Source organism: Nanorana parkeri, unplaced genomic scaffold (assembly GCF_000935625.1).
Source record: "Nanorana parkeri isolate BGI_ZX_2015 unplaced genomic scaffold, ASM93562v1 scaffold329, whole genome shotgun sequence".
NCBI lineage: Eukaryota > Metazoa > Chordata > Amphibia > Anura > Dicroglossidae > Nanorana > Nanorana parkeri.
In genome coordinates, this window is record NW_017306597.1 from 1,288,057 (window position 1) to 1,296,280 (window position 8,224).

General features: G+C 41.2%; 1 protein-coding gene across 3 annotated transcripts in view; it reads left to right on the forward strand.

Annotated features, from left to right (window-relative positions):
* SH3BP4 (SH3 domain binding protein 4) overlaps positions 1-8,224 on the forward strand; it is a 41,964-nt gene that overhangs the window by 12,534 nt on the left and 21,206 nt on the right. Inside the window, exon 1 of one of the 3 annotated variants that reach the window (XM_018558283.1) lies at positions 6,006-6,018. The exons of the other annotated variants lie outside the window; for them this stretch is intronic. The gene's annotated coding sequence lies outside the window, so the exon portion shown is untranslated. Of the gene's footprint in view, positions 1-6,005; positions 6,019-8,224 lie in introns of those variants that run through there. 3 annotated transcript variants of the gene reach the window in all.

The window sequence follows — 8,224 nt, forward strand, 5'->3', positions numbered from 1 at the left end:
GAATATCAGGCCTGCCATTAATTACCTATGAGAAGAACCTGCACATTAAAGGGAAATGCCACCTTTTAGGAAAAATAAATAAATGCACACTTCTTAGTGGAAGAAAAAATGTGCATTTATTTATTATTATATAATTTTTGTTTTGCATTGGAGCCAGTAAAACATTGAGGCCCCGTTCACACCTTTCCGTTTTGTCGGGCGTTCAACGCTCTATGAACGCTCTACAAAACGTACAACCATGAAAATCCCATTGTTTTCTATGGGTATGGTTCACACCTTTCCGTATTTCCGCCCGTCTGAACGCCCTACGCCCAAACAAGTACATGTACTTCTTTGGGACGTTTTGGAGGGCGTTTTCCTTTGAAATACAGCCAAGTAGCCTTCGGAATCGCGCGACGGTCGCGCGACAGAGACGTGCATGCGTAATACGCCTAGGTGTGAACCCAGGCTTAAACAGCAATTAGTGGATCGCGGGTGCAGTGTTCTGGCATCTGCAGACTCTTCCTCCAGTCCATATCCGTACCGAAAAATGGACAGTCAGTAGCCTGGATGGGAGGAAGAATTAATGCTCTGTGCACCCTCCAAATCTGGAGTACCTACAGAATATAAATTGTGACTTTTAGGGTCTTAGAAGATGCTTACCATAATAAGGGGCATGTCTCAATGGGTTGCAGAGGCCTTGTATTGAGCTGTGTGATATGGTGGAGCATGGTTCAGTTCCAGTGTTTCTAAAGGGTAAAATGTGCATTTGTACAGCCGCCTGAGGTCCACATAATTTTTTGGAAATGGTGGTGTCTAACCTTTATTGGACATGATGTTTTCAAGGCTCGTAATTGATGACAAATTTTACTTGAAGTAATGTTTTTGTTAAGAGACTCTTTTCACATCTGGCCTTCCATTTTTTTTGTTCCTGTTATGTCTATATTCTGTATGGAATAAAAAGCTTTTGCAGTAACATATTAACCTTTGCTTAATCTGTCCCCTCCTTCTCAGCCCTTTCCGGATTGTGCATGAACTCCATTCCTCTCCAGAGAACGATTTATTCACTGTAGGAATGAAAATGTAATTGCTAAGGTTCTTCCTGTTGTTTATCACAGTCAATTAGGCAAATCCCTGCTTCATATTTTTAGGGTTCAATTAGACTTGCAAGTAGGAGGAACACAAACGTGGGAGTTGGCAACAATTGTCCAGTACGACAACCAATAAGAATCTTTTAAAACATGTTATTAAAGAGACCCTGTCACCCATTTACAAAATTTCAGGCAAAACCACAGAAAAATTAAGTATGAAACATTTTCCTTCCCATATAGTAATTTTGACTTGCAATGTGCCTTTGAGCTTACTAGGGAATTGACACTCCAGAAAGTGTAAGTTCCCTCCCTCCTTGCATGTTTTAGCCCTCTCTTCTTCTGGGAGTTTTTAATTACTTTCTATGCTGGCCCAGCTCCTCCACCCCTTACCTTACCTCACTTCATAACCTTTTATGTAACCTTTTAGCTACCAGGGCAGTACTATAGAGTGTCACTTGAGTGACAGTTCTCAGTCCTCTAGGGCTGCTGACATCATGTCTAAATTAGGGTAGACACAGTTATATATTTTTTTCGTTCAACCTGTGGGCTGAATGAAAAAGATATAACCAATTTCTCCATCCGTGCTAGGCAGTGTGGATGGACAAATCTCTTGATGTGTGACTTGTATTATCACAGCAAGCACCGTTTGCCCAAGGAATTTAACAGGTTTCTTCAGCAAAAGTCAATCTAATTATTGACTTTTGTTGAGGTTATAGGCCACTAACGGATCTAAATTCGCTCCATGTGTACCCGACTTTAGATTTACACGTAAATAACATCCCTTTTAAATATATTAAATTCATATATAATCTATTGGGAAGCTTTATGTTGAAATAAAATGTCTGGAGACAGGGTCTCTAACTCCAATTGCAGGCGGTGAGCTCCTATTGCTTTCCGACTGATTGGTGTCTAATGGTGTGCAGCTGTGCGGTTATCAGAAATGACCACAATTTACCATAACAGTCTGTGCCCAGGGCAGTGCATCCATACTTGTACAGATGTGCAACTTCAGGTCTGCGTTTAGCAACATCCTGCCGTAGAGATTTGCAGTTGGCTGCACGCACCAGCTGTTTTCTGGGCGCAGGTTTCTGCACAGACATGCACAGGTGTACAGCATGCATGAGGCCTTAAACAGACTTCTGCTAGCCATACACTGCTCAAATTTTCGCTGCTTATTGCTGACTCAGCCCAAATTGAAGCCGCTTGTGGCCCTGTCAGCACAACTTGGGTCAACAAGTCAATTTTACAAATTGACTGAGCCGGATGGAAAATTATCAGCCAAACAGGAACTACATCCATTTAGATGTAGTCGCTACATCTGGAAAAGATCACCTGCGAAGTAAGTCTGCCATAATGTGCTAAATATATGCTGTACACACTGGAACATGGCAAACGCCTCCTGGGGGGCCCACTATTTCAATTTTGTGCTGGCAGCTTACTACCGGTTTAAAGTTAACAGCTACAGATCATGGCCCCAAATGCAATATATTCTTTCATCACAAAGATAAAAATGTAAACCTTTGGATTCCTCTAACACTTCCTGCTCATTCATCCTAGATGTAGAACTACTCTTTTTAGATGCATCTTGGAAAATTTGTCTTTAGACTTCTAATCTGTTCAGTAATTCTCCTTTGTGTCACAGGAAACAATCTTGTCTAAAACTTTGTATGCCCCAAATCCACCAATTTAGTTTCCTGTTTAGTGCAAATAGAGAGTAAATGTTGTCAGCAGTTATGAGTATACAGCAATTCTAATAGTGTTTCAGCGTGCCTCAATAGAAATGCATAAATTATGGAGCTGAAAAAAAGTTGAAGGAACTACAGGCAGCAGTATGAAAAAAGAAAATAAGTCTGAAGTACTGAGCAGGTAGGCTGAGCTCTCCAACTGCAGTTTTTTGACTGGCATGTTTATATATCAGGATTCAGAAGTCAGGAGCAAACAAAAGTCTCTGGTAAGGAAGTGTCAGGATTCAGCTTAGACTGCTGTGGGAAGGTGTGTGAGGAGTAAGGAGGTGTGTTTGCTAGGCTAGATGTGCTGTTGTATTCGCTAAGAGCAACAGGCTCGCACAGCAGGAAAACCCTTTGTGTAGCTGTACACTGTCAATTGGAAACATTTTAGCGGATTACAGCAGAGTTCTATCTATCCTTACAGAATTTGGATGAAAAGTATAAATTCAGTTTACCAGACAATTATATAGTGAGCGTTATATGCATCTATCAGCCAAAACATTATGACCACCCGAATAATGTTGAGTAGGTCCCCTTTTGCTGCCAAAACATCACTGACCAGTCAAGGCATGGACTCCACTAGACCTCTAAAGCTATGCTGTGGTATCTGGCACCAAGCTGTTAGTAGCAGATCCTTTAAGTCCTGTAGTATCAAGTTGGGACCTCAATGGATCAGACTTGTTTTTCCAGCACATCCCACAGATGCTCGAATGGATTAAGACCTGGAGAATTTGGGGGCCAAGTCAACACCTTAAACTAGTTGTTGTGTTTCTCAAACCATTCTTGAAGCATTATTGCAGTGTGACAGGACTCTTTATTCTGCTGAATAGAGGCCACTGCAATCAGAGAATTATGTTTCCAGGAATGGGTATACTTGCCTGCAATAGTGTTTTTAGGTAGGTGGTGCGTGTTAAGGTAAAATCCACATGAATGGCGGGACCCAAGGTTTTCCCAGCAGAACATTACCCAAAGCATCACACAGTCTCCACCGGCTTGCCTCATTTCAGTAGTGCATTCTGCTGCCATTTCTTCCCCAGGTAAGAGATAGATAGATAGACATACACACGGCCATCCACATGATGTAAAAGAAAATGTGATTCATCAGACCAGGCCACTTTCTTTCATTGCTCTATGGCCCAGTACTGATGCTCGCAAGCCCATTGTAGGCACTTTTAGCAGTGAACATGGGTCAGCATGGGCGCCCTGACTGGTCTGCAGCTACTCAGCCCCATATGCAACAAACAGACAAATTTGTTTTTATCAGGAAATTACAACACTGAATCTGTTTGTATTTTTATAGTCTTAAGTCTGTATAATCACGATTGCTTACAGATGAATAGACTGAATTTGTGGTGTCAAGTCCAGTGTACTTTTTAGTTTTTTCCCTTTTATGATGTAAAGGTGTAAGTCACCTCTGTTTTGGTGTAGTTTTTGTGGGGGATATGATCATCTCAGAAAACACTGAATTCCTTTTTATAGTCCTGTAGTTCTACTTCCTGCTCTACTTCCTACTCTAACTACTCTTGGTTGCCAGTCTCTCAATAAATTTGTGCTTTTGAAGTATTTTTAATTATTCAGAGGAAAGTTCTTGATTGCAGTTTTTTTTTTTTGTAAAAAAAAATTAAAATGCTCTGTGTTCAGACACCTGTCTTTCAGAACCAGCATTAACTTTGTTTAGCAATCTGAGCTACAGTAGCTCCTCTTTTTGGGTCAAAGTACACAGGCCAGTCTTTGCTCCCCACGTACACCAGTGAGCCTTGGCTGCCTATGTTCCTGTTGTCGGTTCACTGGTAATCCTTTTTTGGTAGGTCCTGACCACTGCAGGCCAGGAACATCCCACAAGAGCTGCAGTTTTGGACTTGCTCTTACCCAGTCTTTTAGCCATCAGAATTTGGTCCTTGTCAAAATCCCTCAAATTCTTTATGCTTGCACATTATTTCTGCTTCCAACACATCAACTTCAGGAACAAAAAGTTTACTTGCTGCCTAATATATCCCATCAACTTCCAGGTGCCATTGTAACTAGGTAATCAATTGTATTCACTTCTCCTCTCAGTGGTCATAATGTTATGGCTGACCAGTGTATATCACATACTTTACCATCTCTGACTGGTATTGAATCAAGTCCATTACAGCACTGTGCTAAAATGCCATTATGTTTTGAAGAAAAAGCATAACGATAGTTTAAACTGATGGTTCTTCATTTCTGTGCCTCATTGCCTTTTTTTTTTTTTCTTCTCTAATGTTTAAGGAAATGTTCTTTTCAGAAAAATGATTTTGAGCCATGTTTCAAATATGCTCTAGACATTTGATATTCTTGTAGACTCATTGGATGGAGAAGCTGTTTCTTCTGTTCAGCACAGAAGGAAAGGTCTGATAGCATGTCAAGAGTCTGCAGCTGCCTCTTTATTCATAGCAACTGACTAAATGTGCCCAACATACGGTTCTGGCAGGCTGTGTAGGTGACGTGGGCAGGCAGTGGGTATCCCAGATGCACAGGATTTGTGGACAATGTCGGTCACTCTGCGAGCACTCTGAAAATTATTAGTAGGATTCAGAAACCAAAGAAGAATTTTATAGCAATGTAATGAAAGGTTTTCACAGGGACACTTACAAAAACTGCTGCCGAAATAAAATGGTAATAAAGTACCCATAAGTATTAAATACACATACTAGAATATTTTTCAACTCCCAAGTGTATGATTGATTGTTGCTATTGTGGGTGAATTTGACTATCAAGGAACCCAGACCCACATTCTTCATACTGCGTCCATAGACGCCTCGTACCCTGACGTTTTCTGCTCCTGATTAAAGGATCAGAATGACGTTTGTCACCTGCTTAGGATTTAGTGACGTGCAGGTACTGCTATTAACCCTTGCTCAGCCCACTGACATTGAGACAGCTTTTCCATTCACAAAGCCAAGTATTTACGTCTTGTGAATATACAGTATGTAATGTCAGTTCTCTCCTCATTTATTCAGGTCATGGTATACTAAGTAGTAGTTTGTCACATTCAGCTGGATTTATTCTTTATTAGTTCTAATGTATTCTCGGATTCTTCAGGTTTACTTAAAGGGTTGCAAAGGGGCCTATTTTTAAAGCCCAACTCCGAGCACAATGATCTTACTGGAGTACAGTAGGATTCACAGTGTCTATTCTAAAAACCCACCCGCCATATTCAGCACTATCATCTTCTCCCTACAAATCCGCTATACACACAGGTGGAAGTCCAGCTCCTGCTAAACTTCTGTGCCCCTTTGGCTCTAGCACTGCAGGTCTCTACTTCCTCTTCTGAGCAATCACAAAACAGTCTGGAGGACCATCACTGAGGCCTATGAGACCTCCATCGCAACAGCCACAGTGTGCACAGCTTAGTGGAAGCTGGACTTCCACCTGCATGCATAGCTGATGATTTGCAGGGAGGAGAAGCCAGTGCTGAATATGATGGGGTTTTTAAGACAAGGTGCTTCCTGTATTCTTAAGATCATTTGTGCCCAAAGGTGGGCTTTTTCCTGTAATTTGTAAAGAAGGCCATGATGTGAAATCTACTGAATGCAAGGTGCTGTGACAAAAAAAAAGTTGTAAAAAGAGGTCAAATGTGCAAAAATTCAACAGATGAAATCCAGGCCTCCCTCATGCAAATACAAAGAATGTTACAACCTCCAGGCTCAGTCTAACTCTGACATTTGCTATTTGAAGAGGAATGATCATTGATGTTATCAATTTGCTCCTCTAATTCCCATGGAATGCTCTCTTTGCTCCTTCCTTGCACTCGCTGTTGTGCGCATTCATCGTGCTCTCTGTTGCGTACGCTCGTTCCCATAAATCTTACACAGATTAAGATCTTGGCTTTAAAGTCCTCCTGTACCTTCATCAGCAGTCATGCTTTGCACTGTTGCTGGACTTGCCTGCTTTTTATAAATGTATCTCATTGTATACTGTACAAAGACATTTTAAAAGTTATAGTAACAATAGTCGAAACTAAACGCTAAAAAAAAATCGAACTGCTATCTGTTTTCTCTACAAGTTTACATACAGCAAAGAAACCTTTTTGACTTTGCACATAAGGGCATACGGTAATAGCTCTGCAATTGGCATGTGTGAGGGGCTGATGGGTTTAATATTTAATCCTGTCAGTGGTGTTGTTGACTGCCTGGAGCCTTTGTGGTCTCTCAGCATGTGAAATATGATTTGCTTAATGTGTACAATAGACAGGCCTGAAGTTATCTTCAAGGTGAAATCTGATGTCTTGTCCACTCATTTTCACAAGTGACTGCCTGACTTTCCCAGGAGATCCCCTGGAGAGGAGGAGAGTTTGGACATTTTACACCCACCCAGTCTGCCCAAACTAATGAGTATTTATAGCTGTGTGCTATTGTGTGAGTGTAAACCGGAAGAGAGCTGATCCTGCATGCTTACTGAGGGGGAGGTAAGACAAGGCGAGTAGGAGTCCAGCCAGAGGGAGTAAGAGATATGTTGCTGCTTGGCTTTTCAAAAATTATTTTGCGTGTCCTTTGATGTTGGTATACTGTTTAGAACATAACGCAGCCCTCTAAAATAAATGCAAACTGCCAGTACAGGAGTTAATTAGATAATACTGTGTTATTAGAGTAAAAGGCTGAGCTGACCCAGATCATCTGCTGCCAGATCCCTCTCGTCTCCCAATACATTCCCTGGAAGTCATTCTTTACTTCCTTGTTTTATTCCTTTTCAGTTGCTGTGGTTTATATGTTCCATGCAGATAACTCATCTCTACCTTTAGTGCGTTGAGGACAGAATTTGTAGTTAGTCCTCTCATTGATCCCCTACTGCCATCGTCCCTTACTAGTGTATTCTAATATACCTTGAAGGCCCATTCACACCATAGCATTGAACTAAACTCGCGGCATCCTGCATTTAGCTCATGCTATTGCACAGCACATGTAGCACGAGGTATCATGCACTATGTGTTCCGATTTTAATTTGAATAGCAAAACAATGGCACCTCCCAGCGGGCCATGATGCTGCATGTTGTGTGGTGCATGCGTTATTTCTCACTGCAATGAATGTTATTGCGGTACTGCACATTGCGCTGCAATGCATGACTGCCAGGAGATGTGTTGGGGTGCCATTCAAATGAATTGCAACACATAGTGCATGGTACTGTGTGCTCTATATACTTTACATCTCTTTTAATGTGAGTATATGATCAGATTGTTGCTGTACAATTGCTTATACCTATTGATTTAAGGATTTTTAATCCAATTTCAGTAGAGATGGCAAATGCATTCTAGCCACTGTTCAAATAACTTTGCACATGTCTTGCTAGTGTTCCCTTAAGTAAGACCACTTGTAAAGGAGGTTAAAATTAACTTTACAAGTAAGTGTTGCAATGTTGGAGAATGTCTGTCTATTTTTGTTCCCATTCTCCCATTGCAAAGTACTTTG